Raw genomic sequence first — 17,915 nt, 5'->3', positions numbered from 1 at the left:
TATGATTTTGATGCATGTGCTCTATGAGTTTCGTGGTCAATATGATTGAATCAGAATCTCTTTGGGTTTCTGTCGATTGGTTAAAATTCTGTATGTGATCTTATGTTCAGGTTATTGTGATTTGGGAATGGTTGGTTTCAAGTATGGTAGGGATAATGTTTAATTCCCTTATATGGAAGTGATGTTATGGTTTCAATTCTAAATTTTTTGAGGATCAGTTAAGCTAAGACTCGGCCATATGTGTTGTGCATTACTTAAAATGGTTTGGTATTGGATTGGAATGTAGTTTGGTCTGGTGGTGATGTCTTGTGTGCGTGAACAGACTCGAAACCCTACAAGTCTCGCCCAAGCGGATCCACCTCGCATAAGCGAGAGTTGCAGAGTCTCACATTGGGTTTTGATTTGTGGTTCTCGCCTAGGCGACCAGTGTAACGTCCTAGCCGGAAATTACTATTTAAAAATAAATAAGAAATAAGATTTATAAAACATCGCATTCATTCTTGCAATTTCCTAAAAACGCGGGAAAATTAAAAGTTCGACATCGCTTCCGTAGTAACTAAAATCGTACTATTCCGTTGTTACAAAATCAAACCATAAAAATTACAAATGAAAATCATAATAAAACTGAGTAAATAACCCCATCGTGATCCACACTCTGTCTCTATGTATCCACCTGCTCACCTGCATTAACATTTGTTCCCATGTAACAAGTTACATGAACATCGCCACACACACACAGATAGGGTGAGCTCATTTAAATAAAACCAAACCAATATAATATTAAATTCAACGTCGTGACAATAAAACCCCGGGTTAGTATTCTTCTCCCTTTTTCCTTTACTCTCCACTTCCAGTACTTGCATTTAGACGTCTATCATTTTTATACCCTTTAGGTGAGAACAATGATCGATCTTTGTTGTACGAGTGTCTACTCACCCCTCCGACTACAGGCCACCACTTGATAGTCCACACGTGGGAATAACTTTGCCACAACATCTCACCGTGACACCAAGTGGAGCTCCCCGAAACAAACATAAAGTTTGTAGCTGTTCCAGACTACCAAAACTCTATCAGAATCACTCTGAAGAGGGCAATCACCCGAACCTCGCCGTACGAGCCACAACTCGAACACTCCATTGGACTTCCTAAACCACCAGGCTACAACCTTGAGTGGTCACGTGTTACCCCAATACAAGATTACACTCGTAACTGGGCCCCCAGCCAAAGCATCGCATCATGAACATCCCCTAAAGCTGTGTAGAAACCTTTCCTCGCGCATCATCACTGAACCAAAACCGCTTAACGCGCATGTCACGTCGCCAGGCAAACACTAGGTTCAAACTACCTGGCAGGCATCACACACCGCCAGACACCACGCGCCCGCAAAATCATCACTGCACCGTCACCGCCTGGCGGGGGACACGTACCGCCAGGCACCACGCGCTTGCAGAATCATCATTGCACCGTCACTGCCTGGCGAGGGACACGTACCGCCACGCGCCACGCGCCTGCAGAATCATCACTGCACCGTCACCGCCTGGCGGACTCCGTCCTGCCACCAGGCGCCACTCGTCGCCACCGCCTGGCGCACCTGCCACGCGCCGCCAGGCGCCACCGTGCCATCGGGGTCTCTGCTGTTCCATTCCGCCTGGCGGGACCCTCCCTACTGCCAGGCGCCACACGTCAATAGTGGCCATTGCCACTGATTTTTGTTCCGTCCGCCTGGCGACTCGCTCGCGCCACCAGGCGCCATACCAGTAGCGCTTTGTTACTGGTTTCTTGGCACATAAGCAGATCCCAAGGGACCTCAAATCATACAACACACCAAGTGATAGCACCAGTATGGTTTTCCAATCATACAACTATAATAACATTACAATACGCATATTTAGTCTTACTACCACATCAATTATTATCTCGCTCACATGCACTCCTTTATTTACTACTTTAAACATGCCATATGCACTCAACAGGCTCCAAGTTTTATAGTCATACAGTCTAATACTTGGATAACTCATGCCACCACAATTTAGACAATATTGCACATATACTTTAGTAATAAGGCCACCACCACCTGGACCATGTTTAGAAACGCAACACCCATACACTTTCACATAATCAATCTCACTCTTATTACCCAAATAACATGCATCCTGGATTATAGCTTATCTCACATAACCAAACATTTAAGGACAACCACTACCCCATATCATACTTCACCAATTTTACTCATTTTGATCTCTTTTAATCCCTATTATCCCTCATTAATCTCCTTACTCCATGTTAATCATACACTCCTGAACTTACCAGTCAAACACTCAATAACGCACGTCCCCAAATGAAACTCGAGTTATCCCACTGCAGTGAGGTGTCGCCTGGCGGCAATCCAGGCTTCGCCAGGCGGTGCTTAGAAATTTGGGTTATGCAGATTACTCTTGCACCCTTCGCGACCTTCCAAACACCCCCAACCACAGTACACACTTTTACACGAATAACTTAACACGCACACATCATACAAGTTCATGCTTGGTTCATATAATCATTTTCTTATAGCATCGGTGCATTAGTCATTGGTAAAACTAGTGTTTATTCATCCCCACCCCACAAGACCCTAACTCCCCAAATTCATTTAGGAGTCCATGCAATTCTATCAAATAATAACTAAAATCCATAATATATCATGACCGTGATATGGATACTATACAAATCCATAAAACCTCCCAATATCACTGTCAAAGCAAACAAAAAATAGAAGAATTGACGAAGCCACTTACGTCGCCAGGCGGGTCACCAACGACCGCCAGACGCTTCACATAGAAACCCAAAAAACTGGGCTGCAAACACATGCGTCGCCTAGCGGCATTTCATGCGCCGCCAGGCGGTTTCTGGGAAAACCCAGAAACGTGAAGAAAACCGAGAATAGTAGAGTTCATGCATTTCAATCACTTCATATAACACATATCCAAACAAGAAAGATTAAAACATCGAGTTAGAACTCCCATAACCTGGTTTCCTTTGCCAAAATTGAAGATTGCAAGCTTTTTCCTTGATCGCCAATGTCTCCCTTCTCCTTTCTCTCAAGACAGCCCTCAGTTTCACTCAAAACTCACCCAACTCACTCTCTTCCCTCTGATTTCTCTCCCTTTTCGTGCAGTAGCAGTCCAGACCAAGAAAACCCTTTTTCTCCCTTCAATTTGTCTTTTAATTACTTCTTAATGAAGGTTAATTAGCCAAAAACGAAAATTGGTTTTAATGCTGGTGATAAGTGTCATTCAAGACCATTATGGGATTGTTTTTCAGCCCCTTTGGCTGCCTCAACGTGGCTGCTAGGTTCCCTACCTCTTTCTCTTCTTTGTAAAAAAACCAATTTTAGCAAAAAGAAAACTTAATTTAGGTCTCACCAAGGTTTGAACCCCCAACCATGCAAATATTAAGTCAATTCATGTTTCGTGCTAACTAACATAATTCAAATATTATATTCTTACTTAGCACGCACATTCATATTATTAAAACAATAATAATTAAATAACACATAATTAGCATGCATAGGACTCGAACCCAAGTCCTCTCACACAATCAAAGTACTCTCAACCACTTGACCTAATACTTTTCCACATCACATCAACCACTGTTAAATGCCATAAAGGCTTCCATGACCCGCATTTATTAATTAATTAATTATTTAACTAATTAAATTTCACGAGTCTTACAACCAGGAAAAGGGGTTGAGCGAGGAAACCTGGGAGTTTTGAGCGCGACATCTCGCCCAGGCGAGATGTTTTGGAGTTCTGAGCGACAGAATTCTCGCTTAAGCGAAAATGGCTCGCCTAAGTGAGGTCGCGATGAGAATTCACGTTGGTTTGCTTGAATCCTCGTTTAGGCGAGGTGTGTATTATTTGAGCGATGGTATGGCTCGTCCAGGCGAGAGGATCTCGCCTAAGCGAGATAACATGATGCGGCCACTGTTTTAAGCTCGCTCAGGTGAGGCGAACTAGCCTAAGCGAGGCTGAGGGCTTAGCTTGGGTGAGAGTCCCTGACTTAAGCGAGTTTATGCGAATTGTCCATGTTTGTGTGTGCTTGTGTGTGTGATTTGGCTACTTTTTCCTATGTATAGGGAGTATATGCATGTGGTGTGGTGTTTGGGCTTGAAGGACTAAGTCCAATAGGGGTCTGGGATGTGCTTGATGATTGGACACATGATGGGCATGGAACTGGATGAGTTCCCATCGGCTACCAATGGGCGAGGAGTCCTTGGTATGGTGATTACATGTGTCGGGCGCACGATGGGCAAGGAACTGATATGTTTCCGTCGGCTACTATTGGGCGAGGAGTCCATACTATGGTGATTTCATGCGTGCCAGGGTCCAAGTTGAGGAGGCTTGGATGATTTACTACAGACGAGGAGTCTGTAGGGCAGGATTATGAGCGAGATAGGCTCATAGGGTTGGACCACGAATGAGTTAGTTTCGTGGGAGCACAGGGAAATCCCAAGACCTAGTTCATGTATATGACTCATGAAGGACTATGAGCTTATGGATGGGTAAATTTGAAAACAATGAGATATTTAATTATGTTATTTTGGGATGGGCGACATATTTACTTCATGTATTTTGTTTATATTTTGTGCATAGCTCACCCTTTCTGTGTGTGTGTGGCGATGATCAGATGATTCGTTATCTGGGAGCAGATGATTTGACAAGTGGGCCAGGAGATGCATAGACTCGGAATGAGGGATAGCTGGGGATTTATGTTTAGATGTTATTATTTTGATTTTGAGATAAATATGTAACCCTTTGGGAGCCATGTGAATATATTGTTTTAGTTTTATGAATTATGGACTCTTGTTTTTATGACATGTATATTTAAGCTTTAAATTTTCCCGCGTTTTTGGGAAATGTAATTCTATTAAATGAGGTATTTACTTTCATCTCTGATTCAGATGAGACAAAATCCACTAGTGGTTATGCATTAACACTTAGGGGTGGTGCGATTACATAAAGATCAGCCAGACAAACAATTATTGCAAGATCAACAATGGAATCTGAGTTTGTTGCTATCGAAATGGCTGGTAGTGAGGTTGAGTGGTTGAAAAACTTCTTAGCAAACATTCCTCTAGGAATGAAACCAACCCCATTTGTGTCAATACATTATGATTGCTAATCGGCAATAGCTATAGCTAAAAACAAGAACTATAATGGAAAGAACAGACATATACAATTGAGACATAATTTGGTTAAGCAGCTGCTAAAGAGTGGAATTATTTCCATTGATTATGTGAGGTCAGAACAGAATCTAGCAGATCCTCTAACTAAACCCTTGGGAAGAAACATGAAATTAGAAACATCGAGGGGAATAGGACTTAAGCCACTTGCAAACAAACAAGTGATGACAACCCAACCTTTGTGATTGGAGATCCCATGAATAAGGTTCATATGGGTAAAAATAAGTCACTTGTTCCTATGGTGTGTGTGAAAGTGCTAGAGACAGCATTATGAGGTTAAACTTTGTGATTAAAATTCTCTGTGGTATAAGAATCTTAGTTTAAACAAAGTTTTAATGATTTTCATATCCCTTACGGGTGGTGTATGATTTGTAGCATATACTTGATGAAATTACCTATGTGAGTGTCAAGTGGGGTCACTTGTATGAGATCTTGGCATGATCTCTAGAGCACTCATGAACACCAGGCACGTGTATGGCCTAGTAAGCGCAACACGGCGATAACAACAAAGAATTGTGGGGGTGTATTGTGATTGATGAACCGCTAACACACATCAAGTGTCTTTGGTTCATATAGCTTGCTATACTAACTACATTGTGTGTTAAGTTTCCTAATCTAAGACTAGTTCATATAGCTTGTTATACTAACTCTGATGCATTACATCCTATGTGAAATCCAATATTTTCTCTTTTCTTCTTTCTATCTCTTATTTTTTGCAATATGTAGGGGATTGTTATATACAATGTCTATATTGCAAAATTTGTTGCACAATTTGAGTGATTTTCTCCACTCTTTTTCGGGTGCAGTTCTTAACGTTGGGTTTGTTTTAGATTTTTCTTTTGCGAGCCATGGATTTTGGCCCATCTATGCCCTCATCCACCATCTAAAAATAGAGCACTATACTTCACCCTCAAACACACACTTTCATACTCTCATTCATTCTCTCTCATTGTCTCATCATTTCTCTCTTATGTCTCTTCTTTCATCCTAAGTTTATTTATTTACTCCTTTTAAGAGTTATCTTGCTAGTTCTTAAATCCTCAGAAATTCCGAGAAATTCTTGTTGTATCCTAGTGGACTTGCGCAATACACCACAGATAAGTCCTTAAGGGTAATGAATCTACACGCCTCAAGAAGTCTTTTTTGGTTCGTGATTTTTTTCGGCTACTACAACAGTTTCAACATATGAGTTTAAAATTCAGTTTTGAGCTGTTTCATTACATTCAGTAGTTCCTAAAAGTTATTTAGGACCTTCTTCAATCTTTCAATATATCTTTTAAAAACAAAATCTTAACATAAGTTTTCATATTCCAAAAATATTTTCCATTTTATCAGCGACTGTTATATTTCGTGGGACTCCTATTAACAGTATTGAACAGTGACGGATGTTTGGGGTGACGGGGCCATGGCCCCACAAAAAATTTAGATTTTTTTTGTATTCTAGGTATTTTGATTTTTTTTATAGTATAGATATTTGGTAATATATTACAAATTAATGATGATTAAATCAAATATTTTATTTCTTTTATAAATATAACAATTAATGTCAATAAATAATAAAATAAAAAATCAAACATAATAAAGAATACAAAATAAAAAAATTTATATAGATATTTTTATTATTTTTTTTCATTATGGTTTGAATTTTTAAGAAATTGTTCTCATCTCTCATTCTCAACTATTTTCTTTTGTTTCTGACGTTATTGGGGTTATCACACGTGGAAGTTGTATGAGATGGCATGCTGCGAGTGCTCATTCCATGACGAGTGAGAAAGAAATAGCAATCACAAAAGCAAAAATCATCCATTTCTTACGGTCACTCCCCATTTCTTCAATACCAACTTTAACTTTTAATACACTTCACACTTCAATACACTTCCCTTTTATACACATCAAATAATCAAATCAACCATTTCCACATCTTACTATTTATTAATTATTAATATGGATTCTTACGTGTTTGGTAATCCAACATTAATATTTTATTATGGTTAGTTTAACATTATGAATGTAAAATATTAATAAACCCATTTTTATATTGATACAATTTTAATATATATTGGAAAATTTTATTTTTGGTACGGTGGAATAAATGGACGAAAGAAAATGCATTTTACAATTTTGTGTGTTCAAACAACTAATAGGTGGTTGCATGATAATTAAGTTGGAGAATGTTAAAGTTATCAAATAAAGACAATGCAAAAAATAGAGATATTGGAATTACAAAAAAGAAAAAAGGCACGTGAGAAATAAAAGAGTGAGTACATAAATATACGTTAAAAAAATTGTATTATACAGAAGAGTCTTGTATAAGGTTATTGTATTGTCGTGGCTTCTCAACGTATTGCTCTATCAGATAAGTTATTAATCTTAAAGTGTTGAAGTTGCTTATGTTTCAAAAAATAATTTAGTAATAATTATTTTAGATCTCAAAGAAAGCTTGAAAAAATAATTTTCGAATAAAATCATCATATAAAATATCTCTTACAAATTTGTTTTGGACCTCTTCAATATTGATGAGTCGTACTTACTCGTGAAAATGCCATTAAGATCAAACATTTTATGACTTGAATGTGAAAATTTTTTTTAGCATTCAAAGATAAAAATATGGTAGAAAATATGTTTTTTTTTGTGCTAGAATAATTTTGGTCCATAAAAGATATTTGACTTGCTTCTCTCTTTCACAATTTATATTATATTATATTATATATATATATATATATATATATATATATATATAAATAAAGGAATTGATATGCTTAAATTTCGTTTCTCTTTATTTTTACATTTTTTAGTTGTCCATGAACAATTTTAGCTTAGTCTATTCATTGTTTATAATTTTTTATTAGTTTTTTATGTGCTTAACTTAAAAACAACGCATACGAGTAATATTTTTTTTGTAATTAATATTAATGAAATTATGTAATGTGTATGTTATATATACATATAAATAGATTAATATTTAATTTTGAAAATTATAACTTTTCAAAAATAAGTACTTTATTCTTATCTTAATATCTTAAAATACTATCGTAAAAAAATAAAATAAAGAATATTATAAAAAATTGTTAGCTAAATTTTAAAAATTAATTTAAAAATTAATTATTTTTTATTCATAATAATAACTATTTTAATAACTAAAAATTAGTACCTAAATGGAGTTAATGACTAAAATTTTTATTACTAAAATAACTGTTAATCGTATAATTCAAAGTATACTAATTATTAGTTTTGATAGTAGAAAATATGTATTAAATTAGTGTGGGCACACGGCAAGTTGCGTTACAAAAAAGGAAAATAATAATAATGAGTAATAAATTAATGAATTGAATTATCTAGATAGAAGGGTTTTATTTTTCTTTTCATCACAAAAAATATCTTATAGCGATAATTTATGGTTATCTATATAATATTAAATATACCACTTAATTAAGTTTTAACTATTTCATCAATTTGATAACTTATAATTATAATTAGTTGGTTGGATTAAATAATTTTTATCTATTAAGTATTTATAATTTTTATGTTTTTCAATTAAATATATGTCATAATATTTTTTATAATTAGCTAACATGAGTGCTCTATTGTCCTCTTCTTTTTATTGTTAAAAATTATGAGATTTTATTATAAATATAAAATAATATGTGAAATAATAAGTGATTTTTATTGTTTTAATAAAAAATATATTGATAATAAGGTCTTGTTATCCGCGGCGGATGTTTGTGGTGACTGGGTCAAAATTTAGAATTTTTTTTTTATATTTCAGGTATTTTAATTTTTTATAATTATTTTTATATTCTAGGTATTTTAATTTTATTATAGTATAGATATCAGGTAATATATTACAAATTAATGATTATTAAATCAAATATTTTATTTTTTTTTATAAATATAATAATTAATGTTAATAAATAATAAAATATAAAATCAAACATAATAAAGAATACAAAATAAAAATATTTATCAAGATATTTTTTATTTTTTTTATTATGGCTTGAATTTCTGAAAAATTGTTCTTATCTCTCATTCTCACCTATTTTCTTGTGTCTGAAAAGAAAAAAAAAATCTATTTCTTTGCTCTTATATCTCTTCGTTATCTTCCATTCTCGAGAAAGAAAAGAAGAAAGTAATTCTTTAGTCTGACTAGATATTGAAATATTAGTTTAATAATTTATGTAATTGGTCTGTTTTATATTGATTTGTTATTTTATGAACATAGAAGAAAAAATATTGTATTGTGTATTTTTTTATAACCGGATTTTAATTGTGGTTCCATTATGACTTGAGTTTCTCACAACTTGTTCTCATCTCCCATTCTCACCTATTTTCTTTTGTTTCTGAAGAGAAAAATATTTATTATTTCTGCTCTCATATCTCAGTTGTTGTGTTCCATTCTCGAAGAAATAAAGAAGGTAATTCTCTCTTGTCTCACCTGATAGTGAAATATTAGTTTAATAATTTATTTAATGAGCTTCTTGTATATTAATAATTTATTTTATGAACATAGAAGAAAAATTATTATACTGTGTGTTTTATATAATTGGATTTTAAGTGTGGTTTGATTATTATTGAATTTTCTTTTGGTGTTTACGTCTCTCAATTTTTTATTAGATTATAATAAATTATTTTTTAGTCTTTTTTAAATAGGTATATTGATGAAGAATAAAATAATAAATTCATTTTTTAAAAGTGATAAAAGTGAAGTTACTCGTGAAGATGAAAACATGACAAATTCAACTCTTCTAGATATTCATTTTTAGTCTTATTTCTTTTTTAGTTATCGTTATAGTAAATTATGTATTCAGTTTTATTGTATTAGAGACAATAATTAAATGTATAAATTTTGGACGTATTATTTTGCTTTCCCATAACATTGTTGGTCAAAATTCGCCACTGTGCATGATAATTAAGTTGAAGAATGTTAAAGTTCAACAGAACAATGTAGTGCAACAAATAGAGGTATTACTTGAATTAGAGAAAATAGAAAAAAAAAAGGCACGTGAAAGAGAGAAGAGAGAATACATAAGTATGAGTGAAATATATATTATTTATTAGATTGCCCTAATCATTTATTGAACATAAAAGAAAGGAAGTGATGGGAGGGAGAGAATAATGGAAGATTAGGGCACAAGTATCCCTTAAGTTAGGGGGCATTTGTGGCTGAACCTGGTGGTGGTGGAGAAGAACAAATCCAGGTGAGGATGGTGCCTGACGTTATTGGGGTCACGCATGGAAGTTGTATGAGATGGCGTGCTGCGAGTGCTCCCTCCATGACGAGTGAGAAAGAAATAGCAATCACAAAAGCAAAAATCATCCATTTCTTACACTCACTCCCCATTTCTTCAATACCAACTTTAACTTTTAATACACTTCACACTTCAATACACTTCCCTTTTATACACATCAAATAGTCAAATCAACCACTTCCACATCTTACTATTTATTAATTATTAATATGAATTCTTACGTGTTAGGCAATCCAACATTAATATTTTATTATGGTTAGTTTAACATTATGAATGTAAAATATTAATAAACCCATTTTTATATTGATACAATTTTAATATATATTGGACGATTTTATTTTTGGTACGGTGGAATAAATGGATGAAAGAAAATGCATTTTACAATTTTGTGTGTTCAAACAACTAATAGGTGGTTGCATGATAATTAAGTTGAAGAATGTTAAAGTTATCAAATAAAGACAATGCAAAAAATAGAGATATTGGAATTACAAAAAAGAAAAAAGGCACGTGAGAAAGAAAAGAGAGAGTACATAAATATATGTTAAAAATTGTATTATACAGAAGAGCCTTGTATATTGTTAGTGTATTGTCGTGGCTTCTCAACGTATTGCTCTATCAAATAAGTTATTAATCTTAAAGTGTTGAAGTTGCTTATGTTTCAAAAAATTTATTTTAGTAATAATTATTTTAGATCTCAAAAGAAAGCCTAAAAACATAATTTTCGAATAAAATCATGATAAAAAATATCTCTTACAAATTTGCTTTGGACCTCTTCAATATTTATGAGTCGTACCTACTCGTGAAAGTGCCATTAAGATCAAACATTTTGTGACTTGAATGCGAAAATTCATTTTAGCATTCAAAGATAAAAATATGGTGGAAAATATGTTTTTTTTTTTTTTGTGTTAGAATAATTTTGGTCCATAGAAGATATTTGATTTGCTTCTCTCCTTCACATTTTTATATTATATATATATATATATATATATATATATATATATATATATATATATAAAGGAATGATATGCTTAAATTTCGTTTCTTTTTATTTTTACATTTTTTTTTGTCCATGAACAATTTTAGCTTAATCTACTCATTGTTTATAATTTTTTATCGGTTCTTCATGTGCTTAACTTAAAAAAAAAAGCATACGAGTAATATTTTTTTTGTAATTAATATTAATGAAATTATGTAATGGTATGTTATATATACATATAAATAGACTAAATTTTAATTTTAAAAATTATAACTTTTCAAAAATAAGTACTTTATTCTTATCTTAATATCTTAAAATACTATCGTAAAAAAAATAATAATATTATAAAAGATTGTTAGTTAAATTTTTAAAACCAATTTAAAAATTCATTATTTTTTATTTATAATAGTAACTATTTTAATAATTAAAAAGTTTTTAATTTGTAAATTAGTACCTAAATGGGTTGACTAAAATTTTTATTACTAAAATAACTGTTAATCATAGATTTTCTTGTAATTTTCCAAACATCTTATGCCGCTGGATCTTCTAAGATTTTGTTGCTCATCAACGATCAACCTTTATAATTTTGAACATGAAATAAATTATTCCGAAAAGAGAAGTACTTATGTTGTATACGTATAATTCAAAGTATACTAATTATTAGTTTTGATAGTAGAAAATATGTATTAAATTAGTGTGGGCACACGGCAAGTTGCGTTACCAAAAAAGGAAAATCATAATAATGAGTAATAAATTAATGAATTGAATTATCTAGATAGAAGGGTTTTAATTTTCTTTTCATCACAAAAAATATCTTATAGCGATAATTTATGGTTATCTATATAATATTAAATATACCACTTAATTAAGTTTTAACTATTTCATCAATTTGATTACTTATAATTATAATTAGTTGGTTGAATTAAATAATTTTTATCTATTAAGTATTTATAATTTTTATGTTTTTCAATTAAATATATGTCATAATATTTTTTATAATTAGCTAACATGAGTGCTCTATTGTCCTCTTCTTTTTATTGTTAAAAATTATGAGATTTTATTATAAATATAAAATAATATGAGAAATAATAAGTGATTTTTATTGTTTTAATAAAAAATATATTGATAATAAGGTATTGTTATCCGTGGCGGATGTTTGTGGTGATTGGGCCGTGACCCCGCAAAAATTTAGAATTTTTTTTTTTTATATTTCAGGTATTTTAATTTTTTTTTTATTATTTTTATATTCTAGGTATTTTAATTTTATTATAGTATAGATATTAGGTAATATATTACAAATTAATGATGATTAAATCAAATATTTTACTTTTTTATAAATATAATAATTAATGTTAATAAATAATAAAATATAAAATCAAACATAATAAAGAATACAAAATAAAAATATTTATCAGGATACTTTTTATTTTTTCTCATTATGGCTTGAAATAAGAGATTGTACTTCAGGACTAAGTAGTTCTTTATCTTTTTCTTGAGGTCTAAAAGGGTCTTTATCAACATCTAATGACCTTACCACTATTAGAGTGCATAATGAATGTGATTTGTCCATATAAAACTTTTAAAGCACTTTCGTTATATAAGTTTCTTGATGTACAAAAACACCTTTGTTTAAATACTCAATTTGTAATCCCAAACAAAACTTTGTCCTTTCAAGATCCTTCATCTCAAATTCTTTCTTTAAACTAGCGAAAACACAGGCGCTGTCGCGCCTGTGTATTCGCTTTTTTTTATGTATCTATATGTATAATATTATGAATAATCGATGACAATTTATGATGGATATATGTAGATTGGTTGAAAAATAAAGCAGTAAATTACTAATTTGTAAGATTGTGTATCAATTAATATTTAATACATTTGATCAAGATTTGGGGTTAATGAGCTATATGTGATAAAGTCAATGGTAGTTGTCCATAAATATACCAGAAACTGACGTTTAGAAAGGGAATTTGTAACTTATTTCTATTATATTATTTTCTATTATACATAGATTGCTTTTTGTTAAGAATAATCGATGACAATTTAACTATTGATGAATAAAGTTGACTAACAATGTTCAATGTCAGTAATGTGCGTATTACTTGGTCATGCTTTATTGTCATTACGTCCTGAAAACCTTTGTGGGGGCAAAACCATAACCTAATATTTAAAAATAAGATAAATTATATTTGAATCAAATATATACTTTACAGGAAAGGACTAAAAAGAATGTAAGCATACTCGGAAGGATTTTCTCGGCTAATGACATAGAGTAGTGATGAGGTGGGTTTAGACCTAAACAAAGAAGTTGTATTCTACTTTTTTGTATAGAGTTATATATAAGTTTTTTGTTTAAGCGCAAGTAAATGTAATTATTTATGAAGTATTTTTAAAATTGTTAGAATACATTATTGTTTATGTACGTTTTTTTATTGTTGTACATAATACAAAGGATATAGTGTACTGACCCCAATCTATGTTACTGATAGGTGAAGTACTTGACAATGCTTTATATACATTATATTCTTCAAACCTTTGTGGTGCATGAGTAGAACCTGTTATGTGAAAGCATGGAGCATAATAAATAAAAATATGTAAATATTTCATAAAATGGTAAGTAAATAACATGGATTAAATATTGATGAATAAAATTGACTGACCATATTGAGTGTCAGTAATGTGTGTATTACTTGGTCCTGTTTTATTATCATTACATTATGCAAATCTTTGTGGGACCAAACCATAATCTAATATTTAAAAAATAAGTTAAATTTATTTAAATCAAATATATAGTTTACAGGAAATAACAAAAAAGAATGTGAGGATACTCGAAAGGACATTCTCGGCCAATGACATACAGTAATGATGCGGAAAAATGTGGTGTTACCTGCATAGTTACTGATCGAGCCATTTGCCGAATAGATGTCATTCTCAATCGGGGAGCTCTGTTTGGCATTTGGACAATGTTGGTTGTGTTTTCAAGATTATTTTTCCTTCTTTTAGATTGTTCAATAAGTCTTTGTTGAGGGATCATTCTACGTCTTCTATTTGCAGCATTTATTCTCCATCTTTGTCTCTGTTGTTCTGATGTTGATTTGTTAGAAGGAATATTTTCTGTTTAGATATGTTGTCTATTTAAACCAAAAACAATAAATAATAAATCCAAAATTAATATAAATTTAAAAATGTATTACTTGGAAGAAAGTAATGAATGAAAAGAAGGACAACGAAAGTAGTACATAATATGTACAACAAATAAAACTAAAAGAAGATAATGATATAGGAAGATATACCTAAATGTGTGAGTAGAAAGAGTATAAAATTTGATTTGATGTAACAATGAAAAGTAACAAATGCAGATGATGACAGGCTGGTTAGCAAGTTACTGAAGAAAAAAAAAAGATTTGTAATTAAAAATAATCATTTGTCAGTTTTAAAATAATATAGCATGTTAAAAAATTGCTAAGTTCTAAAGAAACACTGAATAAAAAATTTCTAAGTTCTAAAAACAACGTTGAATTGTAATGATAAAATAAAGTGACGTAGTGTATAAATGTTATAAATTTGTAAAATGATTAAAAATTAAAAACATTGTTGTATAATTAAAAATAAAAAAATACTAATCTTGTAAACTTATAAAGTGTTTAAAAGTTAAAAATAGTTATAATGAAAAATATTTATGAAAAAAATTTATGTAAACTGGTAAATTAAGAAAAAAAATTTAAAGTATTATGAATGAAAAATATTCATGTTATAAACTTTGAAACTTATAATAAAAAATATCTTTATTGTAAAGTTATTAAATAATTTAAAGTTATAAACAGTTACAGTGAAAAATATTTATGTTGTAAACTTATAAATAAATTAGAAATTAGAAATACTTATCAGCTAAACTTATAAAATAATTAAAAATTAAAAATATTGATGTTGTAAATTTATAAAGTGATTAAAAATTACAAATACTTATAATGAAAAATATTACACTGTAAACTTAAAAAATAAATTAAAATTAAAAAAATAGAAATACTTATCAAGTAAACTTATAAAACGATTAAACTTAAAAACATTAATGTATAATTAAAAGTTATAAATATTAATCTTGTAAACTTATAAAGTGATTAAAAATTAAAAATACTTACAATTAAAAATATTTATGTTGTAAACTTAAAAAATAATGAAAATTTTGAAACACTTATAATAAAAAATATTTATGTTGTAAACTTGTAAAATTATTACAAATTTAAAATATTTATCAGGTAAACCTATAAAAATAATGAAAATTTTGAGACACTTATAATAAAAAATATTTATGTTGTAAATTTATATATTAATTAGAAATTATAAATACTTATCAGGTAAACTTAAAAAATGATTAAAAATTTAAAATATTGATGTATAATTAAAAATTAAAAATATTAATGTTATAAATTTATAAAGTGATTAAAAGTTACAAATACTAATGAAAAATATTACACTGTAAACTTAAAAAGTAAAGTTAAATTTAAAAAATTTATAATAAAAAATATTTATGTAATAAACTTTTAAGATTATTAAAAAAAATAGAAATACTTATCAAGTAAACTTATAAAATGATTAAAAATTATAAACATCTATGTATAATTAAAAATTATAAATAGTAAACTTATAAAGTTATTAAAAATAAAAGTTATTTATAATGAAAATTATTTATGTTGTAAACTTAAAAAAATAATAAAAAATTAAAAAAAAAACTTATAATGAAACTTCTTCATCCCGCCTGTTGCTGGAACAGATTTTATGGCAGTTTTTGTGGCCAGTTGCTTCCTAGGAGCCCTCCGGTAGATTTGCTTGCAGTTTGCTTTGTTCGTGCCATTAGTAAAATAAATATGTCGTAAACCAATATGCGAAAGATATTTAGAAACCATTACGCGAAAGATTACAAATTTGAACTTTGCGTATATATAGATATTGAAGATTAAAATAATCAAATCGCAGAGACAAAAGAACACACTCTTTCTCTCTGAATTCTATTGCTTTTTGCGTACTGTGACTTTCCTTGCTACTGTCTGCTGCGTCCAAACTGTGTGAACACTGTGCAAATTGCACATTAATCTTCAATATCCTAACAATAAGCAAACCCTAACAATAAAAAAACTCTCATCTCACAACAAAATTCTCCACCTCCTTAAACGAAATCTATCATAAAACAATCGTGTAAAGAAGATGTGCACACAAAATTAATGGTGAGATTATAAAAGATTTAAATTTCATTTTTCATCGTTGATACAGGAAAAAAAATTGAAACATAAGAAACAATAAAAATACATGAAAAGCGAGTAATCATAAATTGGATAATTGGACATTTAATAGTAAGCATACACACCGGATAATCATAAATGAAAAGGAACAATAAAAAATACCTTTTAGTTTAATCCAATGAAGATAAATAGCATCAGCAAGCAAGACAAGACAACTTCACGAAAGGAATAATAATGAAATGATGTTGTTGCAGAGAAAAAACAAACGATAAAATAACGGTTATATGTTAAATTATTTTTAAAATAATAAATAATTTATTATATTAGAAAGGGTAGAATAGGAATTAAAAAATGTGGACACAATTGAGGGAATCCCCTTTATTATTGTTATAGATAATCAATTGCCTTTGTGAGCTCATTAGGAGTTCCAATTATGTTTATGTCATCTACATAAACAGCAAGTATAGCAAAGTCATTCTCAGATCTTTTCATATAAATACAAGGACAAATAAGGTCATTTTTATACCCTTCCTTAGTGGGCATCTTATCATTAAACTTCATCAAGGTCTCCACTACCTCCCTATCAAATATTGACAACTCCTCCCTTTTCATATCCTTATAACGTCGAGGGTTGTCAATCCAACTGAATGGGAATTTCGTGCTCCCATCATCGTTGTAAAAGTAGGAGTGTCCCGACTCCTTTACTACCACTTTAAAGAAACCATCTTTAAAGTGCTTAAATGATTGAGTAAAAGCATCCAGTCTACTTATTCTTGGCCGGCTTATCAACGATAGCCAAGTAGTTAGACTCTTGGGATGAGTGTCGTAAAAATATAAGAAACAACGGGGTGATAGTTGCAAATACAAAGACCGGCATAGCAGCCGGAAGGCCTACAGATACGCCTAGCTATTGGGATGTAGCTGAGTAAGGGCAACATTTAGCAAACATAACACGCCCATTGTGAAATCATAAAAGGGCAACCTCACGTACAGTTGTGAGAAATGGCACATATACATGTACAAAAACCCCTCCGAAGCTCCCTCCTGGCCGTGGCATAAGCAGTCAACCGCGCTTAGTCTTTCCAAAGCCACGATATCTCGCTTGATATTCCTCTCCAAAATAGGTATGCAGTTTAGTCAAGAGTTTAACAACCGGGACCATCTGAACAAAGAATGTTGGGTTCGCACATCCTCAGCCACCCATCCATATCTGGCTCTCGCCGGCAAGCTGCTTT

Source organism: Vigna unguiculata, chromosome 3 (assembly GCF_037176805.1).
Source record: "Vigna unguiculata cultivar grain cowpea cultivar isolate G323 ecotype 2 chromosome 3, ASM3717680v1, whole genome shotgun sequence".
Lineage (NCBI taxonomy): Eukaryota > Viridiplantae > Streptophyta > Magnoliopsida > Fabales > Fabaceae > Vigna > Vigna unguiculata.
Note: the sequence above shows the minus strand (reverse complement) of the source record.